This window comes from Eubalaena glacialis, chromosome 11, assembly GCF_028564815.1.
Source record: "Eubalaena glacialis isolate mEubGla1 chromosome 11, mEubGla1.1.hap2.+ XY, whole genome shotgun sequence".
Taxonomy (NCBI): Eukaryota; Metazoa; Chordata; class Mammalia; order Artiodactyla; family Balaenidae; genus Eubalaena; species Eubalaena glacialis.
Genome location: NC_083726.1, coordinates 29266389 through 29278173, shown reverse-complemented (window position 1 = coordinate 29278173; position 11785 = coordinate 29266389).

Genomic DNA, 11785 nt, shown 5'->3' with positions numbered 1-11785 from the left:
AGAGAAGAAATGAGATCAATATCTATACACATTCCCATCTACTGAAAAAGAACATGCCTTCTTACTTCTCAAGGGGTCCTTTACAACTGCTATTTTAAGCTTAGTAGCTTGAACTCCTATAAAACAAAATTAACTCTGCCACTGGAAATTTAAAGAGATCATGTCCTTACTTTGCTTATTTATAAAGCACACCCAGGTATTCCTAGTGTCTTTTTTATTTCTTTTGAGTTTATACACACAAAAAAAGATTGTTGGCAAAATAAATTTAAAACTTAGATATTAAAATTATTGTGCAAGGTAACACAAGTTAGTTGCTTTCTCTGTATTTTTACACTGAAGTCAAATTCAATTTACGTATATAATTCTGATGTTATTATAAGTCTAGTTCTTGTTTATTACAGAAAACAGATCTCATGAGCAGCATTATTTAGATTTTTATTAGCATATTAAAAAGCACAGATTCTTCCCTACTATCTACAATTTTGAATAATCCAATATTTTTCTGTGTCCTGTGAGTTCTAAGCTTTGCTTTTTGAAATCCTTGAGTTTCAAAGAAATACAAATTTCCTGAAGAGGGATTATTAAAATATTGTGATATTGCCTAATTATCATCACTTTTATCTCCTTTATACTATAGGTTATGGGGGTAGATTCTATCCTATGGGGTTTGTTCCTCAAATTGATCACCCTAGTAGATAGTAGATAGATAGATAGATAGATAGATAGGTAGATAGATAGATAGATAGGTCACTTGGCTCTGATTTTATATATTTCACTTGTCTCTGATTATTCTATTGAAATAATATTTTTAGGAAGTAGAAAATAAACAAGAAATCAATCCCAGATATTGCTTATTTTTGTATCCCATTATGTTCTAATTTTTGAGACTGCCTCATAATTAAAGATCTAATTCTGTTATGTTTATAAATGTTTGTAATATCATAAGACTTTTTCCTCTTTCTACTTAATATGTATGATGTAACGTAGAGTATTTTTTAAATCCATTATTTTGGTTTAAAACATCATTTAGAATGAAGCAATAAAAGTCTAACATTTGTTTTACTCATATCATTTCAAAAAGGTTAGTAATGTAATTACTTAAGAGAACTTGCAAATGCAATTTAGAGTTCATTGATTATATTATAAATCATTTATTTAAATAAAAGCATTTATATTTTTCCTAACAGAGTATCTTTTCTGGCATTGTGGACATGTTAATGATTGGTATGCAGCCTTAAACGTTTATTCGAAACAGAAAATAAGTGCACATGTGTGCATAACACAGGCAGAAACAAAGATTCCTATGAAGTAGATATTTCCAAATCAACAATTATTACCAGTGTTTTTTTTATCTGCAGCCATATATTTCATTACATAGAAAAAGAGAGAGTAGTAAAGATAACACAGAAATGGAAATTCAATCACACAGTTAAGATATATAATTCTAGTTTGAAAAACTTGCCTCTTGGTCACAGTATTTTGGAAAATAATAGCAGGAAGAGTAAGGCTATTTCCAGGATGGCTTCTGTATGGGAAAAAAACACCACTTCCTCTGTGTTTCTCCTTTATTCTCACACTACTACCACACTCACAACACTTCTAAAACCAGACCACACCAAGCAATTCTCTGTGATACCAACTGGGTGTCCTACAATATAATTCAATTTGGACACTGTCAACTTGGAGATGGCATCAGATCCCACAGGTTAAAAGTACTCAGTCCCACAAGACTTCGTGCCACCCCCCAAATACTTCAGAGGCCAAACGCAAGCCCCAGGTTGTCTCCTGTATTTCTGACCAAACAGCTATAAGCCAGAGTTCCCACAATCCCCTTCTTGAGTGCTAGAATGACTCACAGAACTCAGGAAAACACTTACTGGTTTATTATATAATAAAGAATATGATAAAGGATACAGATGAACATCCAAATGGAAAAGATGCATTGGGCAAGGTATAGTGACAGGGCTTGGAGTTCCATGCCCTTGCCAGGCGTGCCACCCTCCCAGCACCTCCATATGTTCAGCAACACAAAGCCCATACTACTGGGATTTTTTATGGCAGTTTCATCATGTAGCCATGATCAATTATAAACTCCCTTTCCGGCCCCTCAACCCTCTCTGGAGAGCAGAGATAAACTTTCCAAGCTTCTAATCATAGCTTGGTCTTTCTGGTGACCAACCCCATCCAGGAGCCCACCAAGAGTCATCTCATTAGAACAAAAGATTCTCCTATCACCCAGGAAATTCCAAGGATTTTGGAACTCTGTGTCAGGAACCAGGGTAAAAGACCAAATTTAGAATAAAAGATGCTCCTAGTATTCTTATCGCTTGGGAAATTATAAGGGTTTTAGGAGCTCTGCACGGGGAACTAGGGACAGAGACCAAAATATGTATTTTCTATTATTTCACAACCTCCTTCCAAGAAATTTGTTGAGAATTTTAAGCTCTCAATTCATGGGTCTGGAGCAATTTTAAAGAAACAACATTTATGTTTTTGTCTTTTCTCTGTTTCAACAGAGTGCTGCATACATATCACTAAGATCTGGTACAGTATTGTTATTACTTATTCTGATGTCCATTTGACTAACTATATTTTATAGCCCTTAAGCCCAGAAATACATTTTGATTGTGCTTTTAATCAGTGGTATACCTAGCATATTTGACACCTGGAGCAATAATTGTTTAACACCTTCCCCCGCATTTGACAAAATTATTTTCAGTAACATTCACAAAATGCAACAAATATATATTTTTTCTGTAAACTAAATTTTCCACTTACCAACCAAAAATATTACACCTGGCAATTTGCCCTCTATTTCACTGATTTAAATTTTAAGAACAAATAAAAAGTGGCCATATAGGAAAAGAAGATTTTAATCTGTGCTAACTCAAGTTCTGTTTCTTCATTTTTACAGTGTGCTGTCTTTATTTAGAAACAATAGTTTAAATGAAGGAATATATAGTATCACAAAGCTTAGGGATTCAAATGAGTGGAGTTTCCCAAATTAAATTCCACATAGATTAGAAAGTCAGTTAAAGGATAAGTTATAGAAATGTTCTAATTTGAAGAATATATGTTTGTAATTGTACTATACACACACACACACACACACACACACACACATATACATATATATATAAATTCAACAGTAGTCGCAGCCTAACAGAGCTCAGCGCAGCCTGTTTAGACCAGAAAAACTGTCCAGCTCACCCAGGGAACTGTGAGCTACATAACGTGATTGTTGTTTTGTGCCACTAAGTTTAGAAGTAGTTTGTTACACAGTAAAAGCTAACAAATACAATATTTTTAGGAAATTTCCAAATGCCTAGCCAATACTGGTAGAGCTAACAATTCCATTCAAAGAGGAAGTTTGTTTTAAACTTAAAAATACTGACATATAGGCACAGCTTGTTCTTCCACTACTACCTCTAATTGCTGTTTTTTTCTAATAAAACTGCAGAAACCATACCCTATTTGGCAATGTGATGAGCGCGGTTATGGGCAAATTCTACCAGGAATCTTTGGGAAAACATGAAGCATGACACGTGGGAACACAAGGGAACATTGATTGAATTTTTAAGTGCTGGTTATTGAGCTGAGTACCTCCCATGCATTACCTCATTTACCATTCAAAGAATGTCTTATTTTTAGTCTCCACTTTAAAGAAAAAAAAATGAGACACAAACAGTCTAAGTTACTAGCCTAAGATAACCCAACCAGTAAGTTGATGAATTGGGATCCAAATGCATATTTGTCTGACTCAGAAAATGTTTAAATATTTTGCAACCTGCAAAACATCTTACAGTTTGTGTAAATACCTAAGACTACTGGAGCTTAAAGAGATTTTTAAAATATGTAACTAACAACATTTTTAAAGATGAAGAAACAATAATCTAGAGAAGATAAATTCAAGATTTTATAGCTAGGGAGTGGCACAGCAGGAACTAGAAGGTTCATTATAGAAAATTAGATTCTCAAGTCTAACATGATTAAATATGATTCCTATATACGGTGTACTTGGGGTCTCAGCTTTTGTGTAACCAGGACGGAAGGTGATAGAGGGTTGAATTACAGGTGAGGGTGGCAGTGATACAGAAAATACTCCATCAAAACTTTTGAGGCTGGCAATTACCAATATCCCTGCTAATATTCCAGCATCAAGTCATTGTTTATCTAAGGAAATCTCAAATTCCTTGGGTTTCTAACTTAAAGAATTTTCAAGGAGACAATGATATGAGCAGTTCCCTAAACCTAGCAATACACTTTCTCTCTTTTCCTTTTTTGGGATGAAAACACAGTTGATATTTTGACTCGCAAGGTTAAAGCAAATTCAAACAAGATTTTCTTTAATCAGTTCAAGAAGAACTAGAACCAGAATTAACTATTTTAAAGAAAACATTTGAAAAGACTCCTTTAGTGTTTGGGAAAATGAAATGTCAGTACCAGTGTTTTGGCACCAGAATGTCTCTGATTAAAGAGCAAATAGAAGCTTTCTTATCTGACTTTCAATCACCTATCCCAGATTTCTAGATTACCTCTGATATTGTGTTCTTAAATTTTTCTCTCATTGTCTGGTCCCTATTTATAATATTATGTTTGGTAGTATAATTAAATTCAAGTAGGAGGAAGAATTGTATGATTTAGAAGTTTAAGATTTAGAAGAGAATTTTCTTCCTGATCTTATCCACAACTTAAATTATTTTACATGTTGTATTGAATATACCATGAATAAGGCAATGCTGTAATCAAAAGGTTACGTTGTCTTTGGAATCATGAGTATGTAAAAAACACATGCTATGCTCAGGCACTGGAGGATCAAGTATCCACCAGCCACATTTTTTCAGACTTTGGTTTGATAAAACCTATCAGTCCCTTTCACACTGAGAACCTCCTTGATAGAAAATAGCATGGCTTGTCCCACCCTGCTAACCCTGTTCTATTTTTTTCTTTGCGCCATCTATCATCATCTCATATACCATGTATTTACTTGTTTATTTGTTAACTCCTTATGTATGTTCTATGAGGTCAGCAATATTATCTGAGGTCAGCTCTTAGGATAACTTCTCTTCTAGAAGACATCTAGTGCAGCAGTTATTATCTGATATTACTATATTCTCAATGTCTAAAAAGGTACCTAACACATGTCTAAAATAGTGATCAACAAATATATTTGAATGATGAATTAATACCTTTCTACTTTTCCTAGTTACATATATAAAACCTTGTAACGTTACTTAAACTTTTAAAACTTCAGTTTCTGGAATAACAGATTAGAAGTGCAAACTGTGTTCCCCAGCTTCTGTTGCATGATATCTAGTCCTACTTATGGTTTTTTCATGATACATGTTTAATATGTATAAGTCTACTGCATGTATCTTCTATGTTCTTTCCCGTCACTTGCCTTCCTTTCTGTCCCTCTCTCTCTAATTTCAGTTGTTGCCTTTAGTACTGGCAGATGACCTGCTCCCAGTAGGTTTCTATGTGCCACCAGGCCGGCCCCTGCTATTCTGAGAATAGCCCCCAGTTCCCAACATGCAACTAAGGCTTTGTGTCTGCACTCTTAGGATGACTTCTCTTCTAGAGGACATCTAGTGAACAAGTTCAGATACAATCCTAGCAACTTTGATCCATCTTCCTATCAAAAATCCTTGAAACTAAGTGAGAGATACAATTTAGGGTGACCATCCCCCACTCCATTTTCCTGAAACTCCTGGGAGATTGTAGGCAGCGAATGAATGTTAGTTTCTGCCCAGAATCTAGAATGCAAGTATAGTTACCTTGGATCTAAAGAGGATATGAAAATTATTTATTCTCAGTTAATATGTGATAAAACTGAAACAAAAGCCAGGGGACAAGCTTAAAGTCAGTTAGTGAGTAGTGGGAGCAGTGATATTTGAGACCAAATAAGGTAAGTGTAGAGGGATAGAGATTTTGAAATATCGATGTGAGTATGTGTGTGTGTGTGTGTGTATGTGTAGTGTGAGTGTGTGTACTTTATTGGAGTTTTCTTCTACCCTCTGATTCTTGCCTCTATTTGGTCAGCAACATGTTCAATAAGGGAGGAAATGACATAGCAGAAAACAAAAAGGGAACAGATTTATAGCTCTTGTGTTTTAGAAGCCTAAAGTTTAGGCCTAGGAAATGGGAGACATGGGTGGGTGGTTAGGCAAGAGACCTGGGAGAATGTGCAGTGTGTAAGAGAACAGTCACCTCTCCTAAAACTAGAGAGACATCTTTGGTTTCACAGGAAGGTTGAGAGACAGAAGAGAATCTGCCTGAGGATGGAGAGGTCAGTGGTGCCCAGGATGTGGCAACAGGAACTGCTGGGACCACATGAACAGGACCAAAATCAGCATCCAGAGGTGGAGAGAGCACTACCTCGCCCACCCTCATATCCCAGCAGCCCTGTGGAGGAAATGCTGCAAACTCCCAACGGGCACCAGAAGTGTTTGGGCTCAGGACCCACCTTGACTGCCTTCCCATTGGTATCTAGATTCAACTGTGGACTTTGAATATTCATCATTAGGCGTTATGGCCACCCCGGAGTCTGCTTTTTCCCTGTATGTCAACACACAAGCATTCAGTAAAAATATCAGCTCCAACTCCCAAGCTCATCCCCACTTATGTCCCGTTTCTCCATCTTATAGTACAATTAATTCTGCCCAATCCACCCTCATATCTCACCTGGAATCCTATAAAACTTCCTAATTAATTTCCCAGGGACCTGTTTTTCCTCTTATCCTTCTACCATCCATATTTCACATAGCAGCCAGGATAATTGAAAAAAAAAAATCAAAAAGTAAATCAGATCATTTCATTCCTTCAGTAATATCTAACTATCTTATCCTGGCTTATCAAGCTCTCTTTAATCTGGCCCCCACCTAGTTCTCTGAACTTATTTCCTACCTCTGTCCTCCTTGTCTACTAGCCCCCACCATACTGGTTTTTCTTTTTTTCAGTTTCTTGAAAATTCCAAGTCCATCCCATGTTAGAGTATTTTCTCTAACTCTTCTCTCTTCCCAGAATGTACTTTTCTCTCATCTTTCCATAGCTACTTTTTTTCTGTCATTCAAATCTCAACTTAAATGTTCAAAGGGGTCTTTCCTAGTACTAGATTTAAAGTAACCACCCAGTTATTCTTCATCACACACAATCTAGCTCTTACACTAATAAATATTTATAATATATTCATCTGCTTGATTGTTGTCTGTCTTCTCCATTCAGTAGTAAGCTCCAAGAGAGCGGAAAACCTTTTTTTTGTCTTTTTCAGTGCCGTTCCTCTTGTCTGGAACACTGTCTGGTACATAATAGGCACTCAGTTTGGTAATGAATGGATGAATGAATGGATCTTTGTCTTTGAACATTGCTTGGATCCTATCTGGCTTACCATTTTCAGTGTCCTGGGTTGCTCACAAGTACTTGCATTGCAAAAAATGATGCTGGAGGGGTAGTGAAGGTTTGAAAGGAAAAGTCTCGCCCTCCCCCCAGCCCCACCCCACCCCCCTGCCGCCCACACATATGCATGTATTAAGTGATGCTAAAAGAAACCAGGTGAAAATCTGCTCCAAGATGGCTCAGTGGGGAAGCACCGTCCCAACACAGGACAGAGACTCTAATAAAACAGGGAAGAAACTCAATAAATGCTGGTTGCCTTTTTAAATTTGTTTTTGAATTATGTGCCTACCTTCAGAGGTAGAAACACATAATGCTTCACACTTTAGAGTTAGACAACTTCTGTCCAGTACTGCCAATTATTGATCATATAATATCAGGCTTTTTTTTTTTCTTTTTGGGCTTTGTATGACAAAGCATCTGTATAAAGGGAAACGAATCAAGTTAAGAAGATTTTTGTGAAATTAGAAAAGATAATGCTTAAAGTAATAAAAATGATGTATTATCATTAGTCATAATTATCAGTAACTATAAGTTATAACTAATAATAATTAAAATAGTTATTAATGCTAAGAGTTATTAGAAATGATAATAGCTATTAATAGCATAGTTATCAATGATGATAATAGTTATTTTTTAAGTACTTAGGATGTGTAGACAATATTCTAAGCACCGTACAGGTACTAACTCTTCACAGCAGCTCTAAGCAATTGGTTTTATACTCATTTTAAGAAACTGAGGCCCAGAGACTTGAAGTAACTTCTGTAAAGTTCTGCAACTAGTAACTTGCCAGAGCTAGAATTTGAACCCAGAAATTCTTTCTCCAAAGTCTGTACTCTCGATAGAGAACCTGGCATATAATAACCATTAAGGCAGTTTTACATGCTTTCTATCCTTTTGTGATGAATTTAGGTTATTTTTATTATTTGTATGAGCTTTTTACATACCTTTTGTCATATTTGTTACCACGCAAGATTTTTTTTTTAATATCACAACAAAATGTTAAATGTAAAATCGCAGCATCTAAAGAAATGTATGAAGTCCTTTAGTTATTTAAAACTACAAAGAAGCAATCCTTTGTGTGGGGGACAATGAAGAGTAAGAGAGTTTAAATCTGAACCTTCAGCAAGCGTGTGAACACTTTAACCGGCATAAGTATTGATAACTAGCCTCCCTCAGTTCTGCCATTCATGAGCAAAGCCACATGCCACTCAAAGCTCTAAAATGGCTGTTTTCATTTTGGAATATAATTTTTGATCTGTGTATTGGCATTTCCTAAATCTGAGACGCCCGATGATCCAGGTCACGAAGTGAGGGAAGCTAAACCAAGGCTGCAGCCTCTGGCCAAATTAATTCTCTTCAACAAGCTTATACTCAGTGGCCTCTGTCAGAAGCATGTTGTGTCCAGTATTTGTCTCATTATCTTCAAATTGTGCTTTAGAAACACATCTGGGGGTGATGCAGCTCCTCATAAGGGGAAAAGATATAATTTGCTGGGCTGATGAGACACAGTGGGAAGACGGGACACATTCTCTTCCATTTTCAAAGGACGATGGCAATAAAGCTCTTTATGAGCTTCAGTTATGCTGCACTGCAATGATCTGCTTCCATTCCAGTAAAGACTATCACTGCATATGGTTCTAATCAAAAATAAGAGCTAGAGATAGTTCAAGGTCGGGTGGGGGTGGGGTTCCTGAAGAGAAGAGATGCAATTTTCTGAATTTAACTGGTAACAGTTGAAATGTGAAACCCTAAAAGAGAAAACTAAAAGCTTTACCTTTATCCAAGAGTGTAACTAGGCATGTGGACATTTAGTGAACCTCAGGATTGTGGCTGATTTTCCAGGATACACTGGTTTTAAATAGTCAAATATTCTCTCCAAGTGTCTCCATCTATTTTTAACCACATCTTGATTTTTTGTTCCAAAAATATTTCTATAAGACATACTGGTTTGTGAACAACGCCGTTTTGCTTCTAATTGAAAGACCAAACATACATAGCAATAAGCCTATATTTATAATATGAAAATGAAGAATCAAAATGTGAATATTATTTGCCTTCTTGAATATTGTTCTTTGAAAACAAAGACAGGACTCTAAGACATTGGAGGGTGGGAGGGATAAAGTAATTTCAGTTTGCAACATACCAGGAGAAAAAGCAAAAATAAGATTCTTAAACTATGCAATACATATTTCAATACAATATGAGCTGACATAGAATACACAGAATTTAACAAAACAGGAAGTATGCTTGACCTTTTATGTAATTATTATATCTTTAAAAGCAGAAAATTATTTTTCAATAATTTAAATATATTAAATTTTTCTCTAATGAATTCTTTATGTAATTCCCTGTCTTCGGTCTTCAGACATTAGTGTACTACTGATGACTTGAGGTATTTGTTTAAAATGTAAATTCCTGGATCCTTGTTCTAGAGTATCTAACCTAGTAGGTCTGGGGAAAAGCATAGGAATCTGCTTTTTAAACAAGTATTTAGGGAAATATTACCCATATCTATATTTTCTACCTGTGAAAAACAATCTCACTTTCACTGAATGCCTACTGTGTGCCGCTTTTACAGACAATTTATTTCTTTACTCTTTACACCAGTCTTTTGAGTTAAATATTATTATCCACATTTTATTGACAGGCTAACTGAGGTGGAAGAAAGATACATTCCTCATGATGGTACAACATATAAAGAATGAAGTCAAAATTCAGAGACTGATAAGACCAAAGACCCTGCTCTTTCCTATTTACTATCTATCATGATAAAGACACATTCATAATCAACACTAGGAATAAAGGGTTTTTTTAAATATATTTTGGAGAAAAAACATTAGATAAAGGATAAAACAAAATGTCAAGAAGATGACAACCTATTTAATATCTTCTAAATTCTCATCAGAAAACCACAAACCATTGGAAGGAAAAGATAAAATAAGCATTGGATTAAGAAAGTAGTTTAAGAGGAGAAACATTTTCAATTTTCTAATTGAAGGCTAGTTAGGTATGAACAAGCATGTCTATACACTGGTGACCAAATTCTGGTTAGTCATTCATGAGTCTAACAAAGATGGCTGCTCAAAATTTAGTTATGGGAAGATATATATGGCTTTAGATTAAAACAAAGGAACCACAGCAAACAATGCTTCCTAGTACAAACTAATTAAATACTTCTTTAATGTCTTCACTTTAGCGATTTCAGAAATTTGTTGCAAATGTGGAGTGGCACCACTTTATAAATTCAGAATTTATTGAGTATATAACCCCCAAGATACCCGCCTCCTGTGGTGCACAACCTGCATAATACTCTCCCATTGTATGTGTGTGGGCCTGACCTAATCAGGGGATGGTGGTCAGCAACAGAAGAAGTCAGAGAAGTTCAAAGTATGACAGGTCCAATAGAGAGGGCCATGGGGCAAGGAACTGTGTAGGGCCTCTAGGAGCTGAGAGCAGCCCCTGTTCAACAGCCAGCCTAAAAACCAGGGACCTCAGTGCTAGAACAACATCAAACTTAATTCTGCCAATAGCCAAGTAAATTTGTAAAAAGATCCCCAGCTTCAGAAAACAACACAGTCCAGGTGATAGCTTGATTCCAGCCTGACGAAGGCCTAAGGAGAGAATCTATCTTAGCCAGGCCTGGACTTCGAGTTGTTTTAATTTCTATTGCAATTTGTCTGTGGCTCTTTGTTGCATAGGGATAAAAAAAAAACTAATGCAAGCACTGCCTATATGCCAGTGCTGAACCATGCATACAGGTAAAACAATGTACGTGACAGATGAAAAGCTCTACCCTAATGGACCTAAGATTATAATGGGGTAAAAATGACAATATGATAATACACACAGAAAATAGAATAAATGTATATATAGATTTTCAAGAGAGGCATGTTCTACAAAGAAAAATAAAATAGGGCAAGAGTTAGAGACTGGCTTGATGGGGATTGGGGTGCTACTTTAACCAAGGTGGTCAGGGAACAACCGTCAGGAAAGATGAGAGTTGTGTCAAGGCCAACATGACGAAAAGGAAGCACCATATAACGATGAGAGTTTGGATCTTGTTCTAAACCTTTTGAAGAGTTGTAGGCATGGGGAGGTGTTTATCTGAATTACTCTTTGAGAAAACGTCTCAGTGGAGAATTAACTGAGAGGGGTCGGGGTAGGGAGGCAACAGTGGAATTGTATCCAAGAGAATCTTGTTCATTACTGCCATCACCCATGAAAGATCATGAAGGATCAGACTGAAGAGATAATCCTCAGGCTTGAAAGAGGGACTTCCCATAATGTTGTCATGAATCACATAGTATAGAGCTTTTCTTCCATAATTTATGGGAAAGAATTTTTTCTCTGGGGTATTTCCAAATCCAGATAATGCAGACCTTTATCCCAA